General features: G+C 38.0%; 1 protein-coding gene across 8 annotated transcripts in view; it reads right to left on the bottom strand.

The window, feature by feature from the left end:
• Positions 1 to 17,325, bottom strand: part of si:dkeyp-27e10.3 (UPF0606 protein KIAA1549) — a 146,114-nt gene extending 128,789 nt beyond the window's left edge. For all 8 annotated transcript variants that reach the window (XM_066668541.1, XM_066668540.1, XM_066668539.1 and 5 more), the window contains exon 1: positions 17,056 to 17,325. The gene's annotated coding sequence lies outside the window, so the exon portion shown is untranslated. The remainder of the gene's footprint in view (positions 1 to 17,055) is intronic.
• Between the last annotated feature and the right edge of the window lie 1,041 nt (positions 17,326 to 18,366).

The following is an 18,366-nucleotide window of genomic DNA, read 5'->3' as shown; positions in this document are numbered from 1 at the left end:
CGGGACTAGAACAACAACAAAACAGAACCATGTGCTGAGAGAGCACATGGCCAAGAAAACAGACATGAGAAGACGAGGGCGTGACAGGTGGCAAGAAATAAATTATCAGATTTAATGTTAAATCTCTGACTTTCCAGTTAAACCTGGTTCAGCAGCAAAAAATCTTGGTGTCATAATTGACCAGGATTTATCATTTGATCAACATATAGGCAGTATCACTAGGACAGCTTTTTTACATCTTCGCAATACTGCTAAGATTAGAAGTGCCTTATCCCTGCAGGATGCAGAAACATTGGTACATGCCTTTATTACTTCAAGGCTTGACTACTGTAACACACTACTGTCAGGATGCACCAGCAGAAATTTAAAAAAACTTCAGCTAGTTCAAAATGCTGCAGCCAGGGTCCTCACTAAAACTACAAAATTTGAACATATCAGCCCAGTTCTATCATCACTTCATTGGCTGCCTGTAAAATTCCACATTGACTGCAAAATTCTATTACTAACATATAAAGCTCTACATGGGCTAGCTCCTGAATACCTTCAAGATACTATTTCCTATTATGAGCCTCCACGTTTACTCAGATCACAGAATACTGGTTTTTTAATTGTTCCCAGAATTCAGAAGGCCTCAGCTGGGGGAAGAGTTTTTCTTATAAAGCCCCCCAACTCTGGAATGATCGTCCAGAAAATGTTCGGGACTCAGACACAGTCGCAATCTTCAAATCTAGGCTAAAAACACATTTGTTTAGTTTATCTTTTGGTAGTTAATGCTCCCCCATAGATAAAGGCGGCAGATCCGGGGGGTCCATGGACACAGGGAATTATAGTAAACTGAGATGCTGGTGCTGTCGTCCCGCCACTTCACGCGATCACTCAGGTTTGTTGACGGTGGAGCAGAGGGATGCCAGTGTTTCAAGATGCTCCCACTTCTATGTGTCCTTCTGGTTCCCCCCTTTAATTAAAGCTGTCATAGTCAGATCTGCCGGAGTCCTTAGCCACACTGTGTAAATGTTCACATTTTCTGCTTTACAAACACCAAACAGTTCAAAACTAATTCCATCCCTTTACCTTTTTCCAAGTAAACGACCACACACCTGTCCGTCTGGACACTGATGGATGACTGTTGCCCACGCTCCAGCAACCACCAAGTGCCTTGAAGCTGCCCCTACACTGAAGTTCTCACGGACTCCTAATTATTATTACCAGTAGATTGACCAGAGGAGGATAGGTCACCCCTTGTGAGCCTTGGTTCCTCCCAAGGTTTCTTCCTCAGCTGAGGGAGTTTTTCCTTGCCACTGTCACCACTGGCTTGCTCACTTGGGGTTTTTTACATTTCATGTCAAATCTTTGTCTTACTGGAATTCTGTGAAGCTGCTTTGTGACAACATCAGTTGTAAAAAGTGCTATAAAAATAAGGTTGTTAAGGTTGTCGAACAGCTGCTGACGTCCAATTGGCCGATGATGGTCAAAATTTTGCTCGTATCTTGTTGTCCTTAAATATCCTCTTATAGTCTTGAATATAGCATGAATTTTAGATCCATCTTTGACATGTTACCTCAAAATCATGTCAGTAAGTAACATGAAATTTGAACAAATTTGTGTAAAGTATGAAATTGTTATAGACTTTTAAGGAAAACACACAACAACCTGAAGAGTTTAATTTGTATATGGCAGCCATCTTGAATCGAAATTTCAACCTTTTTTTTTTTTGAAAAGTATAAAGCTTCAGACCCAAACACATCCAAGACTGCACTGGCCTCAAAACTCACCTCTTCAGATCTGACTTTAATATATGGGCTAATGTTGTTCATTTTCAAAGCTTAGATTTTCACTTTGCTGTTTTATTGTTTGATCTATGTAATGGTAATTGTTTTTATCTCTGTTGAAAGTCTACTTTTTTTGTATGCATATTCATTTCTAGTCGTCAACAGAACCCACAAACTAAGTGTATGTTAGGTTAGTTTGAAGGGCACCCTGGATCCCCCTACCAAGTCTCAGTGGCTGCCCTCTATACAAGAATCGAAGCAATGTTTCCAGTTAGACTGAATCTGGGCAAACTGTCTCAGTGCAAGCAGAAAGAAGCTCCACAAAGCTCACTCTGGACTTCAGAAACCCGCTGACTATCCTGGAAACAACATGAGCCCTTGGGAAAGCCACTTAAAAGAATGCTTCCTAAGTGGTTTGAAACCCAAATTTAGACAAATGTGAGAGATGATTGTGTGGAAGAGGACACAGGAAGGCTACAGATCGTCCTGGCCTTTGCAGTGCATGTCAAAAAAAGACTGAATGAGAAGGTGAAAAAGGACAACAAAAGAGAAAAGGAGCAGCATCAACTACAGTTTGCTGGTTTCAGAAGGGAAAGAAGAAGAGGAAGAGAGTGTGGAAGAGGTAGAGGACCTGGAAGAGGTAGCGCTGAGAGACGTCTCTCAATACAAGTGTTACAACTGTAACGAAATGGGACACATCACTGTTAATTGTCCTGAGAACCAATCAGCAAGAGACACGCAGTTTTAGGGAGAGGAGGCATGAATCATAATAAACAAAACCCTCTGCCTTGCTGACAATTGAATTACAAATTTCGGGCCAAATTTTAACTTTTTTAGTTGACAATGGGGCTACAATTTCTGTTCTAAAAACAGGGACCTGACAGCATGAACCACGTTTATCAGGCAGGAAAACATTTAAATTGGGGGTGGATGGAGTTCCTTTAATGAAATCTTACACTGACGAGCTTTGATGTCACCATGCAGGAAGTGACACAACCCTAAAACATGCTTTCCTTCTATCTTCAAATTGCCCTGTGAATCTTTTAGCTCGGGACTTAATGTGTAAATTAGGAATGAAATTGTCTTGCACAAAGGAGGGTATTGAGAAACCTACACGCGTGTGGATGGGATGGCAATTAGAAAAATCAAACCTTACACTTTTTATATAATCTACGGTCAAGTTTTAATTATGATAATGTCAAAACCTCAGGGGATTTGCATTGCACTGCTAGTGTGGAAACCTGACCTGTTGATATGGATCAAATGTGTGTGTTCCAAGGTAGAGACAGTGAGTTAGTCTCTGTAACCACCCTATTTGCAGGAGAGCAATGGGCGGGCTGAAGATCAGAATCAACGGTTTCGATTGGAGGTACCTCCCATTTCCTTAGCAAAGGAAAAAAAATAAACAATGGAAAGACATGCCAAATTTCATTTTAACAATCACTGATTGGCAACCTAGTGAAACTGAAAATGTCAAAGAACATTCAAAGACATCCAAAACATATATGAAAACAGTAAATTTGTCGTTCTCAGCCCAGGTTGAAGTGTCACTTTTGTCTCAACAAATCAGCATCAGTAACGAAGAAAAGTTTGTAGTGCCTTTTGTAGTGGCTGTGGTCCAAAGGCAAATATGATGTTGGTCTTATGAAAGGAGCTCCAGAATTAATAATCACTCCAAGAAGTGATTGCAGACCATGCACAACTAAACATACTCTGAAAAAGGAGGCCATCGATGGAATAACCAGTTTTCAACCGTTTGTTGGAAAGAGGGATTATTATAGGATGTCCGGACTCACGATGGAGATTTCTATCTTGGCCTGTATAAAAATCAACGATTCCAGGAAAACTTGAGCAGTGGCCCTTTTTTCACGACTTGCAAGCAGTAAATAAGGCTAATCATACTCAAGCACCAGAAGTTCCAAACGCACACACTATTCTGAGTCAGGTGCCAGAAAATTCATAGTGGTTCTCAGTGATATATTTGGCAAACGATATTTTCAATCTAAAGTGCACAAAGACTCTCAATTTTGGTTTGCTTTTTTCAATAAAGCCCTGAGGTATAACATAGCTGTGTTCTCTTTCCCAGGTACTAGTACACTTCTACAGTATGTAGATGATATGTTCACCTGATCAGAACACCCGGATAACTGACACTGTCTCTTTGCTTTATTTCCTAGCACAGAATGACCACAAAGTGCACAAGATGCAGCTTGTTCAACTAACGGTCACATATCTGGGACATCATCTGTCAGCAAAGGGGAAGTGTGCAAAAAAGGAGTTTCTGCAATCACGCACACATACCAAAACCAACTACAAAAAAGCAGCTCCTCTCTTTTCTAGGCATGGCTGGATACTGCAGATTCCAAATTATGCACAAACTTCTGCTCCACTACATGACATGGCACATAAAGAATCTAACAGCCTCATCCAAAGTAACCTGGACTTCAGAAGGGGGGGAGGCATTTGTAAATCTAAAAATAGCCCTTCAAAATGCACCAGTTTTAGCTCTGCCAAATCCAGAAAAAATCTTTTGAGCAATTTGTAGATGAAAAACAAGGCTACATGACTTCTGTCCTCTTACAAGAACAATGTAACAAATTTCAACCAGTGGCCTGTTTCAGTGGGTGGGTAGACACAGTAGCTCAAGGATATCCCTACAGTTTAAGAGCAGTAGCAGCAGCAGAGAAGGCTATCATAGCTTCTAGAGAGACAGTGATGTATTCAAACATCACCCTACACGTTCCACATGCAGTGTCTATGGTCTTGTTGGAAAAACAGACATCACATCTCAGTGCAGCCAGGTGGCTTACATATTACACATTATTGACAGAAATGCCAAATGTTATAGTCTAAGGGTGTGCAGTGTTGAACCCAGCTACTCTCCTTCCCACAGAACAGGAAGGGGAGCCCCAGGACTGTCTGCACACACTGGAACTTGTCTGCTCTCCACGACCTCACCTGAAAGATGTTCCACTCAATAATACTGATTTAATTGTTCTATGTAGATGGATCAAGCTACAAAGACCCTAAGAGCATGACAAAAACAGGGTTTGCTGTTGTTACACTAACAGACACTTTGCTTACATGTAGCCTACCTTCCAGTCTTTCAGCACAGGCTGCTGAATTAGTTGCACTGACTGAGGCATGCAAACTAGCCAAAGAAAAGGCAGTCACCATCTACACAGACTCCAGGTACAGTTATTGGGTTGTTCACAGCTTTGGGACCTTGTGGAAACAAAGAAATTTCCTAACATCATCAGGTAAGGGAATTGCACATCACATACTAGTGTCAGCACTTCTGGATGCCATTCTTTTACCAAAACAGGTGTCAGTAGTACATATTTGCGAACATACAAGTGATAAAATGGGGCTAAATTGGGTGGAAGCCCTGCCGCTGGTGTGCATGATTATGAGACAAAGAGTGTTGTCTAGGACGAAACTCTCTCCTTTCAAGATAATGTTTGTCTGCCAAATACAGGATGCGCTCCCAAAAGAGAAACACTGGCCTTGGAATATGATCACATGCAAAAATATTGTGCAACACTGTTCTGTTTTGTCTGATCTGTACAGGAGGGTGAAAGAATCTCTACCAAGCCCAGCAGTTACAGGACACACGGTGAAGGCTGGGGATTGGATCCTTACTATGGTCTGCAAGAAGGCGAACTGGAAAGTTAATTCCAGGTGCTCCTGACTACTCACACCACAGTGAAAAATGCTGAGAGGGACACGTGGTCCACATCTCACACTGCAAAACCTCCAGCCCCAGAATAGACACAAGAAATCCAGCATGGCAGGAAAATGTAACATTTTGTTCAATCTCTGCAAGATGACAGCATTCATCTTCACCTGCATCGTCCGAACCAGCGTCCATCTGGAAAGGTTCATAGACTACAGTAAAAATGCTTACTGGCAAAATGGGAACTTCACAGTGAAGACAACTGGTAATGCAAATGACACACACATTGTATGTTCACTAATGCCCCATTCCAGTACTGACCTTTTTGAATCTTCACTTATTGAAAATACATGCCCATTCTCAGTCCATCTTTTTAACCCTACAAAAAGGTTCCTATATGAGACAGAATTCTTTAAAACAACCTCCTATATTGAAATTGAACAAATTACTCCGTTTAAATGTGATGACTATTACAAAATTTTACTACTTTTTTACTATTACTTTTTAAATGAGAATTTATGAAACTGTTCCAGAAAGTCTAGCATGTAAAAGTGGATGTTCAATTCTTGTATTTTTTTTTTCTTTTTTACATTTTTTGTAATCGTTTTATAAATTATTTTTCCCTTTTTTTAACCTCTATGTGTAGTAATATATGTTTCATTTTCAGTATACAATTCTATGACTTCTGTATGTTCTTAATGTCCTTAGAGACAAGGGGGGGAACTGTAATGGAATTTTTATATGTCTCTGTTGAAAGACCCTGTCTGCTTGTTTTGTCTGTATATTCATTGCTAGTCATCAACAGAACTCAGAAACTGTGTATGTCAGGTCAGTTCAAGGTCAGTGCTTTATGATTGCAAATGCTCTGTTAGATTTCAATTCCTAATTCTTATTTTCTCCACCACATTATCAACTATAATCATTTGAATTCAATGGAATTCCTGATGAGCTTTGGACCTGAATCACATGATATCTTAAGTTTTGAGATTACTGCCTATGAACTGGGGCCAATCACGTATCCTCTAGGTTTGATAACCAATCAGACACTGACTCCTTCTCATGAGGGCGGAGCTACCTGATTGCCCACTGATATCCAAATTATCCTGTTCTCTCTTGTATTTGTCTTTTGTGGACAACCAACCTTTTTTGGAGACATGAATGAATTTGTGACACTGTAAAGGTGCAATATTGCAGAAATCACAGATTTGGAATGATCAACATGGTAGATGTTCCCACAAACTTTTAGCACTTGACCTTGACTAGGCAGACTTCTGTGCTCCAGCCATTATTTTGGGCATCAGCAGCTAGTTCGGCATAGCACAGGTGTTTTCGCTCATGCGCCTCTCCCACTGAATCCTATGGTGAGCTTCATGATATAAATCGTCTTGAGAAACAGCATGCTTGTTCTCTAGTGAGGACACAAGGCTCTTTAAAACTTGTTTATGATGCCAAAAATAACGTCCTTGGGTGAGGCTTTTTTTACACCATGTGAATATATACTGTAGGGAGGCTGGCATGAAACAAAGAGCACGCTCTGGATCTTTACCAATTTAGCAATAAGTACCAGATAAAGACCTATAACTGGGAGGTATATGAAAGGTTTCTGTAATTTTCATCAGTGGTCTTTTTCAAAATTCTCATTTAAAGTTTTTTATACTGTGATTCAAAATATATTATCTCATGAAATATGCTTAAAATACTGTTCTTTTACTCCTACCCTGTGTGATATACAGACAAATTTTTTTTTTATAATTGCTCATGTCAGACCCTACAAATAATCCTCAAGAACCTATAAGCTCCGCCCACTTAGATTTTGAGCTAATTTGCATCCTATGCAAAAATCACAAAAATTTTGGAATCTGAACTCATCCTTGGATATGAACCCAATATGGATATATCTGGTATCAGCACAATCCTAAGAACCTGAAGTTTAATAATTATCCATAAAATGTTCAACTCTTTGGCTTTCAGACTCTGCCCAAAAACAGATATGAAGCTTGTGTTCCAAAATTCAAACAAATACAGCTATAACTCTGATCCCTATAGGGTTTGGAAGATATGACTGCATCATGGCGCAACTGCAAGCCTAGGGGGCACTGTAACAACAACAACAAAAAAAACTGTTACACAACACATCACTGTCCCATTGATATGAAGATTGGTATGCATGTATTGGGCTGATGTCCTGAATTAGATTCTACAATGATGGTGTCATATTTGGGGAAAAAAAAACATGGCCATCATCAGACAATCAAATTTCAGTAGCTGTTTAGTAGGCCCAATCATCACGACACTTGAATGATGTCCATGGCAGCACTTCCTAAGCAAATAAAAATTTCACAACCACTACGTGGTGCACTTCAAATTTTAGGTCCTAAGGTCACAAGGTCACATTCATTTCTTTCATAGCTCAGGATATTGGAGCTGAATGCTTTGCTGGGATAAACTATAGCCTTTTTAGAATTTAGGGTAATTACCTTAGAGAAATTCCCTCATATATTAATCTACCTCCCTCATGTATCGCTGTAATCCATTTCATTATATGAATGTGTAATCAATATTCATTATTTGATATTACATTTAATAAACTAGTTGTGTGATAAAACCAGTCCTTGGTTATTTGTTTGTGTGTGCACCTTTCTTGTACGGAATTATTACTTTTAGTTCAGTTTCAATTTCAGAGCCAAGAACCTAGAGTGGATCAATGAGCATAAAAATGCATTAACAATAATTAATTAAATACAAATTCTGCTATATGTAACATCATCCAACATGATTACCTACACAGCAAATTCACCAGTGTTAAATCAACATTATTAGTGTTAAATTAACACTGTTAGTGTAATAATTTAACACTCTCACACAAATTCTCCTTACACTGGAGAATTTGCAGTGTACTTGTCCAAGCTACAATTGTACAGGTAAAGACACTATATATTATTTAATAACTCCCAAACATATAAATAATAAATAATTATTTATTAAACAAATAATAAATAATTATGGGCGGCACGGTGGCGCAGCAGGTAGTGTCGCAGTCAGATAATGAATGAATGAAAAAATAATTATCACTGACTCCGTAGGTAAATAATTATCAAAAATGTTTAACTTTGGACAAGCTGTTGCTGCAATATTTCAACAAATATAAGTGGGCAGAGCCCTATGCATTATTTAAACTATAACTCAAATGAACTTTACCCAGATCAAACCAAAACTGGTACAAATATGTAGGTAAATGTTCTGAAGTAGTGTACAAAATATGATCAAAATGTACATATAGGGGGGCGTTACAATTGGGTGGTGACTGGTTTCATAGAATTTTTATCGATTATAATGCCACCTAGGGATGCAGTAACTCCAAAATGAGAAAGATATATTCTGAAGCCCATGGGAAAGGACCTTGTGCATTTTCCTAACATTTGGTAAAAGCATTTTTTGAGTTACAACTTTATTTCTGTTATGCTTGCAAGGCAGGCAGTGTTTGAAACACATTTATGATTCTTATTTTAAATTGCTATTATTAGGGTTCAAGCACTGCAGTGCAAGGAAACCTGTTGTAATTTTTCAGAGTTGTATTACTATTAGGGATTTGTGTACAAAATGCACAAAACCCTATTGTAATCGCAATTCTCATTCTTCTGCATTTTCCTTCCTTAAAACGAATCACACGGTTGTATATATCATTACCAAGATCAATTAACGCTGTATTGGTCGCAAAAGGAGGCCCTACACCATAGTAATAAATTATTGTGGTCTAAAACCAGGTGTTTCAGTTTCATTGTCCAACCCCTGTATATTAATCATAATTAAAACCAGTACTCGGCAGTTAAATCAAATTAAGGCATTTGGATCATTTTTGACTTCCTTTGACTCGTCTGAATAATTGTAAAAAAATTAAACATAAGGTTAATTTTTATTTGTGAAGCATCACTGGCCCAAATTGTTCATGGTCTCATTGTTCTGATTCTTGCTTACACCCACAGAGTATTTGGGATGTATTTTCTAGCCACATTTAGGCATTTTACTTGCAAACGTAGCCTCATCAATGCCTTGTTTGGCCTAATGAGACCATGCTCCCTAAGGCCTCATTGTGCTGATTCTTGTGTGTAGGCACGCTTAGGCCTTGTGCTTGCGAATTTGGCTCTCCTAGAGCGAGAACCCTGTAATTGTCGCTTGCGGCTATATTTAGGGGTCCAAGCACTGAAAGTGCTGGAGCCCTATTGTTTTTGTTCTGTTTCCTCTTCTTCTTTTTCTCCGGTGAAATGCGATGAGTATCCCAAACTGTAAGTCCTACAGACTTGATATTTGGTCAACATGTGGTAAACCCTCCCACTACTCAGGTGCAAAAATCAGCCCAATCAGCTGATGGTGGCACTATAGCGACGCAAAACACGTTGAGACCCATATCTCCTAAGCTGTGTGATGTAGAAATGAAATTCTTTATTCTCTGATTCCTCAGGACAGTAAAAAGCATCAAGAACCCATAAGCTCCGCCCACATATTATGCAAAATCACAAAAATTTTGAGCGCAAACTAGTCCCTGGAAATGTACCCAATATGAACATATGTGGTAACAGCAAAATCATAAGAACCTGAACTGTAATAATTATCATTAAACTTTTAATCACTGTTTGGCTTCCAGACTCTGCCCAAGAACAGGGGTGGAGCTTGTGCTCCAAATTTCAGACAAATACAGACTTAACTCACAAACGCTTCTTTCACAGAATTTTATAAAACTTCACATGGGTGATCCCTATAGGGGTTGGAGTACATGATTACGTCTTGAAACTACAAACCTAGGGGGCACTATACATACATATATATATATATATATATATATATATATATATATATATATATATATATATATATATATATATATATATATATACATATATAAACACATTATGCCACACAGGATTGTCTGATTGACATGACCTTGAGTGTGCAGGTACAGAGAGACGTCCTGAATGAGGTTCTATGAGGATGCCATATCTGAAAAAAACATGGCCACCATCGGCCAATCAGATTTCAGCAGCTGTTCGACAAACTTATCCAATTCCAATAATCGTGACACTTGAATGGTATATCCATGGTCACACTTCCTTAGCACAAATTATTTTCAAACATAATTTTCATCAAACCCTAATCTTTGTTTTAGGTTTATTTAATTTTGAGAGCGTATTAAGAGAAAAATGGATAAAGAGAAAAGAGGGTAAAAATGTCAATATGGTGTAACCACAATAACACGAACCAAAAAATTACACTTGCTGAAAAAATCCAATTTTACAATAATTCTAAAATAAATAATTCTAAAATAATCTGGCATGATCTTGCATAAGAATAAATAAAATTAATGAAAGCCCATTGTTCTGAATGTTTTAATTAATATGGGGAATAATATCTGTCACATCAACCACTTGAAATGGCAAGTGGTGTAACCACCATTTAAGGAGCCATTTTTAAATATCATGTCATAAGATCATGTGCCAGGAAATTATATCACAGAGAAGGACCCTTGAAGACCCCAACTGCTATGAGTCAAGGTTAGTAACAATCTTAAAAATGTAACATAATTAAGTGTTTTTAGGCCATGGTCAGGCAAGCTTAGGTTACATGTCAAATAGTAAGTCCTCCTTAAAATATTGATAAATCATAATAATCTTAAAAATTTGAATGTAATGTAAAAACTGTGTTTGAATATTCACGTAAAGGTCAAGAGTGTACATAGTTGTCCATAATCCATCCATCCATCCATCCATTATCTGTAACCGCTTATCCAATTTTAGGGTCGCGGGGGGTCCAGAGCCTACCTGGAATCATCGGGCGCAAGGCGGGAATACACCCTGAAGGGAACGCCAGTCCTTCACAGGGCAACACAGACACACACACATTCACTCACACACTCACACCTACGGACACTTTCGAGTCGCCAATCCACCTGCAACGTGTGTTTTTGGACTGTGGGAGGAAACCGGAGCACCCGGAGGAAACCCACGCGGACACGGGGAGAACACACCAACTCCTCACAGACAGTCACCCGGAGCGGGAACCGAACCCACAACCTCCAGGTTCCCGGAGCTGTGTGACTGCGACACTACCTGCTGCGCCACCGTGCCGCCCGTTGTCCATAATAATGCCTGCAAATTTTGATTTTTAAATAGAACTGTCAAATGGTGTAACCAGTTACACCATTTGACTCCTTTCTGTTTGAGACCAATTTGATCAGATTCAGGGTCAAGGGTATGTAATTTAAGGTGCCAATTATATTATTTTTATAGTGATTAACTGTTTAGCATGAACAGTATTTTTAACAGGGTTTCATTTACAGTGTGATTTAAGCTATTTTTGAATATATATTTTTTTTAATTTAAACTTCCATAATACATTTTAAATATTTTAGTATGATGCATGTAAACAGTATGTTTAAATTATAAATAAATAATATAAATACATTTATTATAAGTAAAGTGTACTTCTTGTTCCCCAATTGATGCCACTTACAAGTGGCTCGTCACAGAGCGCGAGTGAACGCATATCCTGCTGCAAGGGCAAATTACCTGGCCAAAAGACGGGAAAGCTGCACATACAACAATGATACAACAAAGATCAAGGGAAAGTTGGAAGCAGGACCAGAGACAGTATATAGAGAATAAAAGGGTACTTGCTGATGTTTTAAACCTTACTCGATTAACATTTCAGGAGATGACCAGCATTTTGGCCTTCTGGAATCCATAGTTAACCCTCATGATCATAACTATGTGCAGCCAAATGTAGAGGTACCACAGTTTCTGACACGCTGTTTCATTTATATTATGTGAAACAATTTGTTCAGATCTCATCTGATTACAGGAACTTACACAGATGGCTGTGGGTTTTAAATATGTAATCAAAACAGTTTAGTGAGTAAAACATTTTTTAATATTCTCTCATTCACAGTCTCTCTCTCTATCTCTTTGAAAACAATGGCTATCATTTTACAAAGAGAAATTGTATGGGAACTTAACTGAAATCAGAATTAAACACAAGTTATCCTGATTCTTCATTGATGTTACAAATTAAATTTTTGATATGGAATAAGATGAATGAAATAAATATATCCTATTCAGTTTACCTTGATGATTTTTTTGTGTCAATTACTTGTCCTTGTAGAAGTTTTAGGGTCAGTTGGTGTTTTTTTTACACAAGTGGTCAAAAAATATACTTAAAACCAGATGTTGACGGCACATTGTCTTGCTCAGTACAATGAAAAATCCTTATAATGTAAATTTAAAAAAATATTATTAAACATATTCTCAGAGGATATTACAAAATAAATTACTAATTTTAGGAGAGCAATTGCGGCTACACCATTTAACAATTTAACAGCCTGTCAGTTCTATCTTTTCTTAAAAATAGTATAAACATTATATTAAATAAAATGAATACAACAGAAATACAAAATATACACTTTCACCAACCTCTGGCATGTTTTGTTTTAAAGATGTAAACATATCTTTGAATTAATTATCTTGCCAACCCTTATCTGTCACTGACCCAAATATGGAATATCTCAGCGGAAATTAAGCATATCAACAAGCAAATTGTTTTACAAAATATTCTGTGTAGTGTCTTACAACTTTGCAATTACAACTATTGTCAAAAAATGCATAGTTTATCCACAATAGTCAGGTATGTGAAAATGGAACTTTTCAAACTAGTCCTGTCAATTAACAACAGGTATTTTTGCAATCTGTATAGACTGTATGTAAATAACCATCAAAAATGTTTGAACTTTGGACAGGCAATTATGCATGGGCAGAGCTCTATGCACTCTTTGAACTATAGCTCAAAGAAAATTAGCCCAAATCAACAAAAACTACATATGTAAGTCATTACTCAGAAATAGTGTGTCAAATGTGATCAAAATGAACAGAAAGGGGGCGCTACAGTTGGACAGCAACTGGTTGCATAGCTTATTTACCACCACCTAGGGATGCAGTACCAGCAAGATGAGACAGACATATTCTGAAGCCCATAGGAAAGGATCATATGATTTTCATATCATATGGCTAAAGTATTTTTGAGTTACAGCTGTTTTTGTGCGATGTTTAGAAGGCAAGCTACACAGCAGTATTTACGCCAGGCTGGAATCACACAATGATAAAAGTTTCACGTTTTTTTTAATAATTATTAAAGCTTAGGTTCTTAAGATTCTCATATCATCACATATGTCCATACAGGGTTATTATCTAGGTATGAGTTTGAGCTTAAAAAGACAAGCTACTGTCTCTGCAAGAGACCTGAGCCTGGGACGGAGATTTATCTTCCAACAAGACAATGATCCAAAACATAAAGCCAAATCTACAACAGAATGGCTCACAAATAAACGTATCCAGGTGTTGGAATGGCCAAGTCAAAGTCCAGACCTGAATCCAATCGAGAATCTGTGGAAAGAGCTGAAGACTGTTGTTCACAAACGCTCTCCATCCAACCTCACAACATTTCAAACCATACACAGACCCTCTGACATTACACACATCACACAGAAACAGACACACCATTACAAAGTGCCTCAATTTCAGCCAATCAGAAACGACAAATGACGAAAGGTCATTTCTGATTGGATGGCTTAACTGCCAAGTGGAAGGGACCTACAGGCCGGTAAATAGGCAGGTTAAGGGGTTGAAAATGCCATCCGAACGGCAACAGACCAGTACACCACAGCCAGTAATTTTATTTTATATTCATTGATTTGGCCACATTGTAGAGTTTTTATTATGGAGCTGTTATTTTTGGTCTTGTATTTACCTTGTTTTACTGAGTCAGCAATGTAGCTGATGTGCAAAAAAATAATGTACAAAGTGTAAAATGTTGCTAGCAATGACTGTAAATGGTACTGCAACTACAGTAGAAAATACTTCATTAATAATAGAAAGTACTGGGAATGCTAACTAGATAGGTAGTTATCAACATACATGACTTGCATGACTAGCTAATTGTGTAATGCTAAAATCTAAAAAGGAAGTTTTAGAAAGCCATCCAATCAGAAATTACTTTTGTCGTTTGTTGTTTTTAATTGGCAAAAACGGAGGCACTTTGTAATGGCAGCAAATGTAGAGCGAGCACGCTGGTCAGGAGAGCAAGCTGTGTAGGTTGTAGTGTGCATTCAAGAAACCTTCTTGCTCACTCAAAATATCCACAAAGAATTGTGGAACACACAGACTGTCAGACACATCACATGCTATACACATCACCCAGAATCTGATACTGCACAGACCCACTCAGCCCACTGCCAGTTTTGCCATAGCAACCACTGTCAATACGACCTTTCCCAAACAAAGTATATTATAGGAGTTGTCAGATTTGACTTCAGATAGTCTCTAGAGGCTATATTTATTATTATTATGACAGGTGAAGACATTAATTCATGATTTATTTAATTCTAAACTGAACTTGCCATGATATGCTGCACTAAATATGTAGAATTTAATGTGTTACAGTTTAAACTGTTTAAAAATATGTTTTAAGATTTTAAATAATCCAAATATTTTCAGTGAAATCCACTATAATAAAACACTTTCCTCTGCAGCCCAAATAAATGGGGGATATTAAGACTTACATTTCTGGCTGTGTCTTTAAAGTGCAGCAGCCATCAGGAGGAAACAGGAGCTACACTTATTGACGGTTATTGACTTATTAATAGCAGTCAAACATGAAATCAGTCATAGACTGTCCTATTTCAATTTGGAGTACAAAGGACACTCAACAGCCTTTGATGGACTGATGGTGCCTGAATTGGGTCACCTTTTGACTTTCACATTAAGACTCTTTTTTCGAGCTGAAGAGACTTTAGTTAATTCTCTATGGGTTCCAGGAGGGCTCGTCCCAACGTGTTTTTGTTATACACAACGTGAAATATATGTTATATGGTATAGGGCATTGATTCATTTCACACACAACCCTGTACAGTTAATTGGAGCAGCCAATTAACTAACCCTAAAATTTGACTAGAGACATTTATTTGAGTAATGATAAAACTGGCCGCTCTTCGAAATAATTACATTTAAATTTACAGCATTTAGAAGATGCTCTTATTCAGAGCAATATTTGTGAGGGCGACTAAATTACAATTTATTTATTTACGACCACAGTTGATTGTTCAGTCACAGTAGGCAAAGTAACTTTCTTAAAAGAAGACCTTTACAATGAACTCCTGGATATAGCTACCCACAAATACTGTAGATGAATATTGTATGTAGATAAAGATAAGCTTTATGTTTTAAGCTTTATGAATCTAGTGGTTACTGGTGGTATTTCTACATGAGGTGAAAACAGAAATAAAACTCATTCAAATAAGAAGCCAGGTTTATTTTTTTCTGGACTGTATCTCCTGCACAACATACGCAGAAAAGAAATCAACATCTACTACAAGCTCAATGTAATGTATGCCCTATTTTAAGGTGGAAGGGAAAATTTGATCAAGAACCTGGCTGTAGTAGTAAGGTATCAGTTGCTGCTGTGGGTAGTTTTTTTTTTATTATTATTCTTGTTTCACTTAATGTGATTAACTAAAAAAAAGTTTACTTTGGAGACTACACTCCCCTTTACATTTCACATTATAGATAATGTTTTGGTCCTAGTATAAATGGATGAGATAGGACAAAAGCCTAAGCTACAGTGAATTTCACATTATTCCCATTTTTGCAGAATTAATTAACACGTGGTTCCTATGTAACAGATTCTGTATAATATGAATTTCAGTTTCAGGGCAAGAAAACTGCTGACAGATTATTATTATTGGGTGGTCTGTACCTTTAACGTTAGTATGGTACACACCTAAATTTTGTATGGTAGTAACCAATAGCATTGGGGTATTTTGCTCTATCATATTTTGTTGGTGACCCCTGATTACAAAGGTTGTTGTGTGGTATGTGAACATTAGCCGGTGTAATTGATTTATCATTAATGTACTGCAGACATTACAGTAAACGACTGAGACTCTGTAAGGGTTATAAGACTTTAGAAGCACGCACCTGCGCTGTACTGGTTTACAATTATAACCTGAAGAAAAGTTGACCCCCACCCCAAATAATGTGTCATTGTATAATTTATGGTATAATTTGCACACTAACTATATATATATATATATATATATATATATATATATATATATATATATATATATATTACACACACACACACACACACACACAGGTGTGTGTGTGTGTGTTTGCGCGCATAATATCTTCATTATTGCATGTGAGGCCTATAACATTTTCCCCCTACGATTTATCTTAAAACTTGCTGGTTAATCCTTCTCCATTGCACATGATGTGTTTTTCTGTTAGTGTGTCCATCGAGGTACAAAGGGTGTACCATTCGCACGGACATGAGATAGAGAGAGAGAGAGAAAGATGGGTGCCTCCTTCGTAGAATGCTCTGTTCCACCTTAAATGTTGAAGCGGCTTAAATATATTCTACCATCATTTAATTTGGACAGGTTCGAAGAAAATTCGAATAAGAAGCCAACGTCCGCCTAATGAATAGGGTTCTAATAGAGAGTCATGATCTGTGCCAAACATTTGGCAGAAGGTTATTGTCGTTGAGAAGACAGAATTTTAACGTTACCTGAGGTGAAAAAATGAAGCGGAGGGCCGGATTCATATCACCGCTCTCTGGCTCCGCACTGAGTACACAACACCGAAAAGGTCGTAAAAAAACGGGACACAACCCGACTGGACGAAAGGGTATTGGTAAACGTAGCCCCTCTACACCACCGACGGACTGTTACAGAGCTCCCTCAACGGTGCACTTTCCGTAGTTCATTCCCTTCGTCGCTGTTGTGTTCACAGTCTGTAAGCTTCGGGAGATCTCTGGCGCATCCATTGGTGAGCCTACCGTTCCGCCCGCGTTATGAGTGAAGAAGCCAGAAAAAACATAACGTTCGTGTCGGTGTGACACGCCGCTGGGCCCCGCCCACTTTATCATAGCCTGTGTCTAAACAGAAGGTAGCAACCTCGATGCTTGCTGCCTATGCCGTGTTATTTTCAGTGACTTAGAAGGTACCGTTTAAACATGAAGGTCCCCGTGATAATGCAAGTTGTTGTGACATTACTTTCGTTTAAACAGATTTAGATAATACAGATTTATTAATTAATACCAAGACATTACTAATATAGCTTTAATTATATTTTGACTTGCCAGTTTGAAATATTGCTAATTACATTGTGTCTTGTGAGAATAGCAGTTCAAGAAATCTACAATTATATAGGGACTAGTCAAAACAAATCAGTCCCCAATAAATCATGTGTAACTCAGACTGAGAGAACACCCCTATGCTTTCAGGAAAATGCTTTCTGACATTTTGGCTAAAAAAAATCTGATATGAACGTATAGTATATACAGCATCAATGTGCAATCTTTGTTAGGATACAGACAGGAAGCAGGATGATAATTTCCTATTTTTCTTCAAACTCGAGTTCCTATACCATGTCCATTGTGACATAAATATAAAAGTGTAGATGCCCAAACAGAAAAATGTTCCAAACATAAACACAATACTAACATCCATCCATCCATTATCTGTAACCACTTATCCAATTTAGGGTCGCGGGGGGTCCAGAGCCTACCTGGAATCATCGGGCGCAAGGCGGGAATACACCCTGGAGGGGACGCCAGTCCTTCACAGGGCAACACAGAAACACACACATTCACTCACACCTACGGACACTTTCGAGTCGCCAATCCACCTGCAACGTGTGTTTTTTTTCCGTTGAGGATTTATTCTGACAACAGAAATAAACAGCCTTTTAGTATTAGACAGGCAGTGTGTATCTCTTCTCTCCTCTTATCTCCTCTCTCCATATTACACATGAGTAAAAAAGGGGAGAGGCGAGAGAAAGAAATGCACCTCAGAATGTATGTCACATTAATTAATCA

This window comes from Hoplias malabaricus, chromosome 4 (genome assembly GCF_029633855.1).
Source record: "Hoplias malabaricus isolate fHopMal1 chromosome 4, fHopMal1.hap1, whole genome shotgun sequence".
NCBI lineage: Eukaryota > Metazoa > Chordata > Actinopteri > Characiformes > Erythrinidae > Hoplias > Hoplias malabaricus.
The sequence above is the reverse complement of the archived record's forward strand: the minus strand, read 5'-3'. Positions and strand labels throughout refer to the sequence as shown.